At 48.0% G+C, this 12,116-nt stretch overlaps 1 long non-coding RNA gene across 2 annotated transcripts in view; it reads left to right on the top strand.

Moving 5' to 3' along the window:
* Positions 1 to 12,116, top strand: part of LOC106505045 — a 51,821-nt gene that overhangs the window by 23,888 nt on the left and 15,817 nt on the right. Inside the window, exon 1 of one of the 2 annotated variants that reach the window (XR_001299108.2) lies at positions 11,292 to 11,765. The exons of the other annotated variant lie outside the window; for it this stretch is intronic. This is a non-coding gene — a long non-coding RNA (uncharacterized LOC106505045). Of the gene's footprint in view, positions 1 to 11,291; positions 11,766 to 12,116 lie in introns of those variants that run through there. 2 annotated transcript variants of the gene reach the window in all.

Consider the following 12,116-nt stretch of genomic DNA (forward strand, 5'->3'; position numbering starts at 1 on the left):
TTCTTACAACAGAGAGGGTAGCTTTTGAAAAGGGAAACTTTGGTAGCAGTTTAAGATTGTGATACCAACACTAGCACTAGGCTCTATCTATCTATCTATCTATCTATCTATCTATCTATCTATCTATCCATCCATCCAACCATCTATCTATCCATCCATCTATCTGTCTGTCTGTCCATCTACCTTATCTATTCTCAGATTGTCATGAACTAATATCAAAATATCATGAACACGCTGTCTCCTAGAGCCTGCCTTTTTCCTGGGAATTTGGAGTAGGAGGTAAGAGATATCTGTAAGACTTTGGAAGGCATCTTCCTAGCAGACCCCTTCTTAGTCTCCTGCATATTGCGAAGGGTATCTTGGAATGAACTCTAGAAGTTCCCGTGGAGGCCTTTAAGCTCATGTTCTTTAGAGGAAGTAGAATCAGGACGCCCCTCGGCATTCTTGGTGTGTACACTGAATAGTACAAAGGGAAAGGGGAAAGAGAGATATTGGGGGGAGTGAGGGTGTTGGGAGAAATGGCGGGCATTCAGGAGAGGTGTTGTAGTTATTCTCCACAAAGCTGGTCTATCTTCTCACTCTAGACGCATGACTACCAGCCACTGAAGAATTAAATCTCACACGGTTATTTTCCTCCTTCAAATCTTTCATCCCAAGGATGCCTGCCATTGCACTCTTGATTTGACATTTGGTCCTGCCTGTATCTTCAAATTCATTTCCCAACACTCCCTGCCACACCTAAATACTTATCATTCTCCATGTGCTCTCTCCTTTCCACACCATTGCCCATGCTGAACTCAGTCTCAGAATGCCTTTTCCCACCTTTGTCATCCTTCATTTTCTACTTGTTCTTTAAGATAACTCAGGTGTGACCATCCCTGACATCCCCATGAGCTTGGTCTCCCTCCTCTGTTATCTCAGTGCACCCAGGCATATGTCTATTACAGCCTTTGTCACAGGAGTCTCTAATCATCTCTTTGCCTGACTGTCTCCCGAACTAGACTTATGGACCATAAGCTCTTTGAAGGTAAGACTATGTATTAATCATAATTATATTTCTAGTTTCTGTACAATGCTGGTCATTTATCGAAGCTCAATAAATGGTGACGATCTAATTAGTTAGGTATAGATTGGGGTAGAACCATTCCAAGCAGCTGGCTTCGTCTCCAGTGCTCTCTGGAGCAGAAACCTCAAGTGCCACATGCACTCCAACCTGGGCCCTGCGTCCACATATAAACTCACGTTATTCTCTCCATCTGGACTTGAGCTCTTCAACTCTGAGCTCCACGCTCTCCCTCTTTTTGGAAATCTGTTCCCTTTTTAAACCCACTTTGTTCTTTTCCCTTCATGTCTCTGCCACTCTTCATCGTTACATGTGCTGTATTTTGGGGGTGCACGTTTCCATGTCTATTTTGCCTGCATGGGTGTATTCCCTGCCTTCTCCATTTGGGTGGAAGTTCCTCAGATGTCCCTGACTATCCACCAAGCCACTGTAATGCTATGTACTCAGTGGAGCTTGCTTCCCTCACTGGTCTGGAGCCTCTTTTAGACAATTCACAGTCCCCACAGTCTGCAGCCATGACCGCGAGAGGCCAATCTGTACGGCTTTCTGTGTAGCTATTCATTTCTGCTGTGTACCAAGCCCGGTAGCAGATCTGTGCTGAGTTACTGAACTCAGCATCCCTGAGACTAGAGATTTCACTTCTGTCTCAGGGATGTCAGGAGGTGGTGTGTCATGACCTTAGCAGGTTTAGAACAATTCAACAAAGTGTGAGATCTCAACGGGGTTGGAACACCGCTCCCATTTCCCAGTATACCTTAGGGGGAAAAGGAGTACATTTTGGAGTTTGGCATTTCAGGGATTAGGATTCACGAGACTCTAGGATTCTACTGCAAATTGAAAATTATCTTTTTGGGAGTTCCTGTTGAGGCTCAGCGGGTTACAAACCTGACTAGTATCCATAAGGATGTGGGTTCGATCCCTGGCATTGCTCCATGGATTAAAGGATCTGGCATTGTTGTGAGCTATGGTGTAGGTCGCAGACATGGCTTGGATCTGGCATTGCTGTGGCTGTGGCTGTGGTGAAGGCCAGTAGCTGCAGCTCCAACTCAACCCCTGGCCTGGGATCTTCCATAGCCTGTAGGTGCAGCCCTAAAAGAAAGGAAGAAAGAAAGAAAGAAAGAAAGAAAGAAAGAAAGAAAGAAAGAAAGAAAGAAAGAAAGAAAGAAAGAAAACTATCTTTTCTGTGTATGTATGCCACAGCTCACAGCAATGTTATAGATCCTTTAACCCATGGAGCAAGGCCAGGGATCAAACTCGCATCCTTATGGATACTAGGCAGGTTTGTAACCCGCTGAGCCACAGCAGACCTCTGAAAACTCTCTTTATATACAAAGTTGTAACTCTTGACTGTCCATCTGTAGGGTATTTGTGATTATGGTTTATTATTATTTTTTTTAAATACAAGATTGTATTAAGCCACTTTCGTTGTCATCCGGTGGTCTACACTTGAGAAATGCTGGCCCAAGTTAAGAGTATTGCCTGTGACCCCAGCGTAGATGGAAGTGAACTGGCCCATGAAGGCATCAAATCTGTGACCTTGGCCCTATTACCACTCGCCCAAGTAGGATGTGGGCCCAGAGGCCTGGCCAAGCTGGGGCTTGGGGACTGCACATTTGAGCAAGAGCAGGCTTCCCTGCGCATGACCTGTTACAGGTCCCTATGGCTGCTGGATCAGTCTGACCTCAGATCCCTGCTGACCAGCTTCCTCCCCCAAATAGCTTCCTATTTGAAATGGGCTTCCCCACGTCAGCGTCAGCGGATGGGAATAAGTCGAGCTAAATGCCTTTTACGCAGCGTGTCGCGACGGTTAAGAGCGGGGGATCCGGAACTAGGCATATCTGAGCCTGCACCCAAGCGCAGCTACCTGGTTGCTCTCTGGTCTGGGGCCAGTCGTTTAACCTCTCTGCGCCTCATTTCCTCTGTTTAAAGAGGAAATGATGACCAGAATATCCAGCAACCCACTCCTGGGCATTTACCCCCCAAAGACAAAAACTCTAAAACTCTAATTTGAAAAGATGCATGCACCCCAATGGTCACAGCGGCACTATTTACAAGAGCCAAGACATGGAAGCCACCTAAGTGTCCATCAGCAGAGGACTGGATAAAAAGGGAACGGTGACAGCACCTACTTTATGTGTTTGCTGGGAGGTTAAAAGAGAAAGGCTTGTAAGGCACTCAGCACTATGCTTGGCATGTAGTTAGACTCAGTGGTGGCTATTCTTCAGATATTAATAACATGAAGATAGGAATAGAAAATCGTATTTTAAATGATTACAGCAAGATAGACCCAGGTCAGCTGTACTCTCAGTCACTGCTGCCTACCCTCTCCCAAGGTGACCCCACGTGGCCCTGCCAGCTCTGTCTAGGACTGCTGAGGAGGTAAGACTCTCAGCCAGGATCAGGCTGCCTGGGCGTGACCCCAGGGCAGGAGGAAATGGGGTGTTAGTGGGCGGGCTAGGACTCCGGGGAGGAAGTGGGTTTGTGGTGGGGTAAGGGCGGGGTAAGGAAGAGGGGCCGGGCAGAAGTGGAGAGGGTTTTAGCCGGAAGGAAGGCAGTTGAGAAAAAGAAAGAAAGAAAGACATCCACCTTGTGTCTTATTGCTTCTTGCTGTCATTTTCTGGAAACAGAGAATCAGACAGAGAACCTAACGCAGAGCTTCTGGAGTGCCACACAACATCAGGCCTCTCTCTCTTCAATTTTTTTTCTGGGGAGGAGGAGGGAAGGTCTCACCACTGTCCTAGCTGCAGCTCCAGAAAAGGAAAAATGGGCTGTGTTTTACAAATGGTCAGACTGTCGGACCAAAATCGAATGGGTGTTTTTCACCCCAAAAGTCTTGTTGCACAACTAGCGTTATTTCCACAGGCAGCTGAAGTAATTCTGCTCTTGAAATCCTGCCCCGTGTGGCTTTTTTTTTTTTTTCCCCTTGTTTGTTAGCCCAGTAATTAAATAGTCATGACAGAACCGTCCCCAGTTCTGCAGGGCACAGACCTGGGAGGTCACCAGCAGCTACCATGGCATTTTCAGAAAGAGTGTTCTGTGTCCTGGGTACTTGGGACTGGGGGAATAGAACGGATCCCCGCCCTCAAGAAGCTTCTAGCCCAATGCCCCATGTCCTTCAGCCATCAGTATCCAACCGAGATGCAGCTCGGTGCTGACTGAATACTCTACTAGAGCTGGGCCTGCCCGATGGAACCCCGGGAAGGTTCTGCTATCTCAAACAGGAAGCAAAGATCATTGGAGAGAAGGATTTCGAAAGCAAGGTTTCTTCAGCACCTTGGAAACAGCCACTTGCCTCTCCACCATCCCCAGAGTTTCACTTCTTTTCTCTGTTCAAACACTCATTTCTTGATATTCTTCTTCAGACTCCAGGCTCCAAAGTTTCATCAGGTTTTATTTACATAAGCGGTATTTGATGTGTTTGACTCTGAGCCTCCTCACCCTCCATGAAATGGTCTATTGTTTGGAACAGTCTGTTTTATCTGAAATATCTTGGCTTCGTTCCTCTGTCCTTACCTCAGATTTTGCACATTCAAAAGCAGTCCTGGCTCCTGCTCTGGCACAACAGGGATTGGCAGCATCTTGGGAGCACTGGACAGGGGTCTGATCCCTGGCCTGGCACCGTGGGTTAAGAATCCAGCTGTTGCGGTGGCTTAGGTCGCAGCTGCAGCTTGGATCTGATCCGTGGCCTGGGAGCTCCATGTGCCATGGGGTGGCCAAAACACCAAACCAAACCAAACCAAAATGAAAGCAATCCTTGTCTCCCCAAATCAGCCTGGCTTCCTCATTTTTATTAAACAATACTACCACCACTTCCCTAGCTGTTCAAGTCAATTGTTGAGTCATATCTGCTAGCTTCATAGTCTTAGCAGCTTTGGCTGCTTCTGTATTCACCTTGAAATGTCATTCTACCGGCCCCTCGTCACTGTCAGTCCTGTACGGTCCAAGCCATGACCATTTTCTTGTGCCTGGACCTCGGGAAGAGCCTCCCACAAGACCTCCTGGATTCACTCCATCCTGCCCAGCATGTCAGAATTAATCCATCCCAGGCACAGATTTCATCACTGCATCTTCTGCACAGAAGCCTCATCACTGCCTATAGCACAAAGTCCAGCCAGACATGCGGCCTGGCATTCCCCACATTCCTCTGCAGTCTGGCCGCTGACTTCTCTGGCAATCTCCCCACTCCCCAAAGGAACCCCGCTGCTCCCACCAGGCTGCTTTTACTATGGTACCCTGGTTATGGCACCTTGATATGGGGGCGATACTAACTCCTAGGAAGGGGGAGAGAGAGGCAAGGGGGAAGGATGTGCTTGGCCGCATCCTCTCCTCAAATCTTCCTCCAGAAGCTCTAGCCCTTGCTCTTGGCCCCAGCTCTGAACTACGCCACCATTCAGGTCTGCACCACCCATTAAATACAAACACAAACTTGTAGAGCTCCTGCGGGGGCACAGTGGGTTAAGAATCTGACTGCAGGAGTTCCTGTCCTGGCTCAGCAGGAATGAGTCTGACTAGAAACCATGAGGATGCAGGTTTGATCCCTGGCCTTGCTCAGTGGGTTAAGGATCTAGTGTTTCCGTGAGCTGTGGTGTAGATCACAGACTCGGCCTGAATCTAGCATTGCTGTGGCTGTGGCATAGGCCAGCGGCTATAGCTCTGATTCGACCCCTAGCCTGGGAACCTCCGTATGCCATTGGTGCAGCCCTAAAAAGAATCTGACTGCTGTGGCTTCGCTCAATGTAGAAACACAGATTCGATCCCTGGCACAGAGCAGTATTAAAGGATCCGGTGTTGCCGTAGCAGTGGGGCTCAGATTCAATCCCTGGCCCACGAATTTCCATATGCCATGAATGTGGCCTTTAAAAAAGAAAAGAAGAAGAAAGAACAGCCAAATTATTTTGGAGCCCCCGTTGTGGTTCAGCTGGTTAAGAACCCGACTAGTATCTATGGGGATGTGGTTTCAATCCCTGGCTTCGATCAGTGGGTTAAGGATCCAGCGTTGCTGCAAGCTGGGTTGTACGTGGCAGATGTAGCTTGGATCTGGCATGACTGTGGCTGTGGCGTAGGCCAGCAGCTGGGGCTCTGATTCGACCCCTAGCCCAGGAACTTGCGTATGCCCAAGTGCAGCCCTAAAAACAAACAAAAACTTGTATTATGATAGCTTCCAAGCACATCCAAAACCCTCATAAACTCACCAGTCAGCTTTAATAGCCATCGAGTTTTGCCACATGTATTTCATCTATCCTGCCTGAAACCTTTTTTTTTCTGGGGGTGGGGGGAGAGGGTGGACCATTTTAATTCAAATTATAGACATTATGTGAATTTATACCCAACTACTTCAGCATGCATCTCAAAAAAAAAAAAAAAGACATTTTCTTACATAGCAGCAATGACTTTATCACAGCTAACAAAACTGATAATAATTCTTTCTTATCATCTATTACTCAGAGGACATTCGTTTCCCAAACTGCCTTAAAAATCATTTTTAGAGTTGGGTGTGTTTTAATCAGGATACAAACAAGGTCGCACTTCCTCGTTGTGATTGGTTATGCTTGTGAGATCTCTTTTAACTCCTTTTAAACTAGAATAGTCCATTTTTACCACTTTCTCCCCCACACCATTGCCTAAGTAAGTAAGTAAACAAACTGGGTTCTGCAGAATCTCCTACATTCTCGACTTGGCTGATTGCTTCCTTGCAGTATCATCTTTTTTTTTTTTTTTTTTTTTTTTTGCTTTTAGGGCCACACCTACAGCCTATGGCAGTTCCCAGGCTAGGGGTTGAATCTGAGCTACAGCTGCCAGCCTACACCACAGCCACAGCAACATGGGATCCAAGCCTTGTCTGGGACCTACATCACAGCTCAAGACAATGCCAGATCCCCGACCCACTGAGCAAGGCCAGGGATTGAACTCAACCTCATGGATACTAGTTAGGCACCACAATGGGAACTCCCCTTGCCGTGTCATCTAAAACCACTCGTTTCTGCACTTACACCTTGCCTTACCCTTTGACCTAATTTTGTGTGTCCCACTACTTCCCACACGTACAAGCTTCTAAAGAGTGTGTGTGTGTGTTTGGCTTCAGTGTTTTGAGGAGTTTTTCACATACCAGATCCTCAATACATATTTGTTGACTCGCATTTATCATGCTCTACTGTCTACGGAATTGAGTACGAGAGCAAGAGATACCGAACGAGATTGACTGCTAACCTTGGTGTTTCCAGTTCTGTTGATGATGCAGGATGAGGCTCTCGAAGTTGAGCAAGCATCAGAACCACCTGGAGGGCATTGCTGGGTTCTAGGCCCAGAGTCACCAGCTTGGCCGTGCACGTCTGCGTGTCTGACAAGCTCCCAGGTGACACTCCTGGCCCAAACTTTGAGAACCATTAATGTCAGACAGGAGCTTCAGAAAGTTTTCCACTGTCCCTGGTGTCCAGGCTGTTTACACACTCCTGGGTTCCCACCCTGCCCGTCTGAGCTCTCTCTCTGGGCTCAGGGAGTGACCTTGTCATCTAAACCTTTTGTGGAGAGGAGCTACTTTTCAAACACATCCTCCTGGTGGAGAAGGGAGATGAGGGGGCCTGAGGTGGAGGAAGCGGTCAGCTATGTTCTGTGAGTCACGGCTTGAGAGGAGTGCTGGGCTGCAGGGGCCTTCCCCAGGCTGGCTCCTGAGGGCTTCAAGCAGGGGCCTTCTTGTACAAAGTGTGTGCCTGCAGCTTTGCCTGTGTAGTGATTCCCAGCAGCCCCATACAGCACTGCCTCCAGGCGGGATGTGGCAGAGGCTTTGTGCCACTGCTCCTGCTCCCAGTGTCTGCCATCAAGTTTGGAAAGGAAAAGATGCCCTTTGAAAGGAGTGGGCAAAAGGAGAAAAACCGAAAGTCTTTTCGAGCATCCTAGAATCCAAGTGACCACATGAAAAAAACCTTATTTTGCTCAACACTTTCAACCAGACTTCTTTCAAATTCAGGCTTCTTTTTTTCCCTGCGGATGGCAGCCAGCTATTTCTTAGTGCTTTCCTTATAATTCCCATTACTTTATTCCTTCGTGGGGAACACACTCCCTTATCCACTACCTCCCCCTTTAAATGTGGGTATTTGCCTTTTCTAGAATTGGCCCTCATCTCTTCTCATTGTCTTTTGTCTTTTTAGGGCTGCACTTGTGGCACATGGAGGTTCCCAGGTAGGGGTCAAATTGGAGCTGTAGCCACCCGCCGCAGCCACAGCCACAGCCACAGCCACAGCCACGCCAGATCTAAGCTGCATCTGTGACCTACACCACAGCTCAGGGCAATGCCAAATCCTTAACCCACTGAGCGAGGTCAGGGATCAAACCTGCATCCTCATGGATACTAGTTGGGTTCATTAACCACTGAGCCACAGTGGGAACGCCTCTTCTCGTCTCATTATGTAGAGACATCATCTACTTCCAGCTTCAGCTTTCCACCCACGTGTTCATAGCTCCCCAAAAGCATCTCCAGCCCAGAGCCTCTTGATTTCAGACCATCACTCCAAATTCCTGCCAGATGTTCTTCCAGATGGCCCACAGACGTCACACTCAATATGTCTAAACCAACTTATCTTCTCCCTCCAAGTACTTCTCTTAGCCTTTCCCCTCGCCTCGTACCCTCTCTTCCCCCCTTCACTCCCAAACTCAGTGATGGCATCACCATTTCTTGAGGTACTCGGGCTGGAAATCAGGGCGTTCTCTTCAGTTCTTCTCTTTCCCTCACCCTACCCTCTATCTAATGGCTCATGAAGCTCCATCTTTCCACTCCTGAAATGTCTTTTTTTTTTCCTTATGGCCCCAGCTGCAGCATATGGAAGTTCCCAGATCAAATCTGAACCCCAGTTGTGACCTATGCCACAGCTGAAACAATGCTGTGCCACAGCAGGAACTCCCTGAAATGTTTTATAATTCATATATTTTTTTGTCTATCCCTTTTTTTTAGGGATGCACCCACAGCCTAGGGAGGTTCCCAGGCTAGAGGTTGAATCGGAGCTATAGCTGCTGGCTTACACCACAGCCATGGCAATGCCAGATCTGAGCCGAGTCTGTGACCTACACCACAGTGCACAGCAATGCTGGTCCTTAACCCACAGAGCGAGGCCGGGGATCAAACCTTCGTCTTCATGGATACCAGTCAGCCTTGTTTCTGCTGAGCCACGACAGCAACTCCTATAGTTCATATTCTCCTTGCTATCTCTCACTCCTACCTTTGACTTAGTTCAATCCTCTTGCAATTGCAAGAATCAATACAATGTAGTAAGAGCTAGGTAGTGAATGCTTACTATGCATCAGGAACAGTACTCAAGCCCTTTTATACCTTATCTGACTTAATTTCGAGCTAATGAGGTAGCTGTTACCATCTCCATTTTACAGAAGAGAAAACTGGAGGCTTAGAAATATTAAAAAACTTGCCTAGAGTCTCATGCTTGCTGCTAAGTGGTGGAGCCAAGAGCCTGTGTTCTTGATCACGCCCCTGTACTAACACCCTCTCACCTTGCAGGTGACTGAGTCACCTGGGGAGCTTTTAAAGCCTCCTGTTATTCCAGCCCCTCCCTAGACCAAACTGGCCAAAACATTATCTCCTTCTATAGTTTCAACTTTCCATCCATTCGTTCATGGCTCCCCAAACCTCCCCAGCCCAGACCTCTCTCTTCAGCTCCAGGCTCCTTCTCCAGGCAATGCTCCTGGACAGTCAAGGTTGAGAACCATGGTTTTTCTGCCTCGATGCATAACTACAGCCCCTGCTCTTGGTCCCGTTTCACTCCAAACCTTCCTGCAAGATGCTTTTAAGACACCATCAGGGTCAAACCCCCTGGTAAGCTCCCTCCCTGCCAAACTCCTCCGAGGAGCATCCAGACCCTCTACAGTTTGCATTCCCATCTGAGAACCCCCACCTACAGTCACACCATGAACTTGAGATTTCCAGTACCTTTGCACATGCTATTTGCTCAGCCTGAAGTGGCCTTACTGCCTTATCTGTGCCCCATTTTAACTCTCTTGCAAATAGCATCTCCTTTTTTTTTCTTTTTGCTGTCCTCCATCCTATGGTGTTCCCACACCAGGGATCAGATCTGAGCCACCATTGAAACCTATGCCACAGCTGCAGCAATGCTGGATCCTTTAATCCACTGTGCCAGGAAGGCCAGGGATCCAACCTGCGTCCTGGTGCTGCAGAAATGCCACTGATCCCATTGTGCCAGCGCGGGAACTCCACTTTTTTCAATGAAAATGTCACCTCTCTTTTGTCCGGATAGCATGAATGACTTCCCCTTTGTCCTCGCTGTAATCTGCTTCATTACTTTGAGTTGCGATGATTTATTTATGCATCTGTCTCCCTCAGAAGACTTTGAGTCTCAAAAAGACCTGTGTCTTATTTGTATTCTTACCTTCATGACATAGCCAGCCTTAGGGACTCTGTAAGTGCTGAAGGGGTGCATGAGAAGGAACAAACTCCCTTGTTGGACTGTGTTACCTCCTGTTGCTGGGCCCTATGGTCAAGAGCAGAGTTCCTGAATCAGATGAGTCCAAGTCCAGGTTCTGCCCCCTGACTAGCTTGAGGCCAATCTTTATTACCCTCCTATGGCACAGTCTCCTCATCTGTAAAATGGGGATGTTGATAGTACCTACCTCATAGAATGACTATGAGGCTTAAATGAGATTCATCCATGTCAAGGGACCAGCATGGTCCCTGGCACAGAGCAAACACTCAGTAATTCTCCGCTATGATCTCTAGCTTAGAAAACAGTCCTCCAATATATTGTTACCATTTATGGAAAATTATATCTGTGTGTGTGTGTGTGTGTGTGTGTGTGTGTGTGTGTGTGTGTTTGTGTGTTGAGAAAGAGAGAGATACATGGGATGATGTTCATTAAGGTGATAGCAAATGGTTCTTTGCTTATGTTTTTCTTTCTTTCTTCCTTTCTTTCTTTCTCTCTCTCTTTCCTTCCTTCCCTCCTTCCTTCCTTCCTGTCTTTCTGTCTTTTTCAGGCCACGCCCATGGCATTTGGAGGTTCCCAGGCTAGAAGTCCAATCAAAGCTATAGCTGCTGGCCTACACCGCAGCCACAGCAACACCAGATCAGAGCCGAGCCTGTGACCTACACCACAGCTCACAGCAATGCCAGATCCTTAACCCCCTGAGCGAGGCCAGGGATCGAACCTGCGTCCTCATGGTTACTAGTCAGATTGTTTCCACTGAGCCACGATGGGAATTCTGCTTGTGTTTTTCTTTAGTTAGACTGTTTAACAATACATACGGATTTTTACATATACCTAGCACTTCCACTCCCAAAGTACACATACCCATACATACACACAAACACCCCAACCCATGATAGGCATATGCAAATCCCACAAACACGTACATAGAGTGCGCAAGCTCACACACTCCCTCGGGAGGCAGAAACTCTGAGTCCAGATGTGCCCCAGCCTCAGGGATGCTGAGGATCTGGCCGCAGAGAGAACGTGCAGACCTCAGGCCACGGCTGGCTCTCAGCCAGCAGGAGGGGCGGGCAGTCTGCCAGCTCTGGAACCAGGAAGTGACATTCCTATTCATCTGAGCCTTCCAGTAAACACCCAACCTGCGTGTCCGGAGACCCTTATGAAGCGCAGGCCTTGGAGGGGAGGCCGGCTGTTCCTTGGCTGGAGGAGTGCGCGGCAGAGGGCCGCAGCCCACACAACACACTAAACCCACTTGGGAGGTAACTATTCTCCCGATCGGCTTTCCAGAGCAGGCGGGAACTAACTGCTGTCAGAAATTTTGTATTACTTCTTTAATTTTTTGTGGGAGTTTTTTGGGGCCGCACCTGTGGCATATGGAGGTTCCCAGGCTAGGGGTCGAATCCGAGCTACAGCTGCCGGCCACAGCCACATGTTTATACCACAGCCCGCGGTAATGTTGGATACCTAACCCACGGAGCAAGGCCAGGGATCAAGCCCACATCCTCACAGACACCATGTCAGGTTCTTAACCTGCTGAGCCACAATGGGAACTCCCAGAAATGATTTCTTTTTATTCCTGAAAGTTTAGGAAATGAAGAAGGAATTGGAAT

The sequence above is a fragment of the Sus scrofa genome, chromosome 9 (genome assembly GCF_000003025.6).
Source record: "Sus scrofa isolate TJ Tabasco breed Duroc chromosome 9, Sscrofa11.1, whole genome shotgun sequence".
In the NCBI taxonomy this organism is placed as follows: Eukaryota; Metazoa; Chordata; class Mammalia; order Artiodactyla; family Suidae; genus Sus; species Sus scrofa.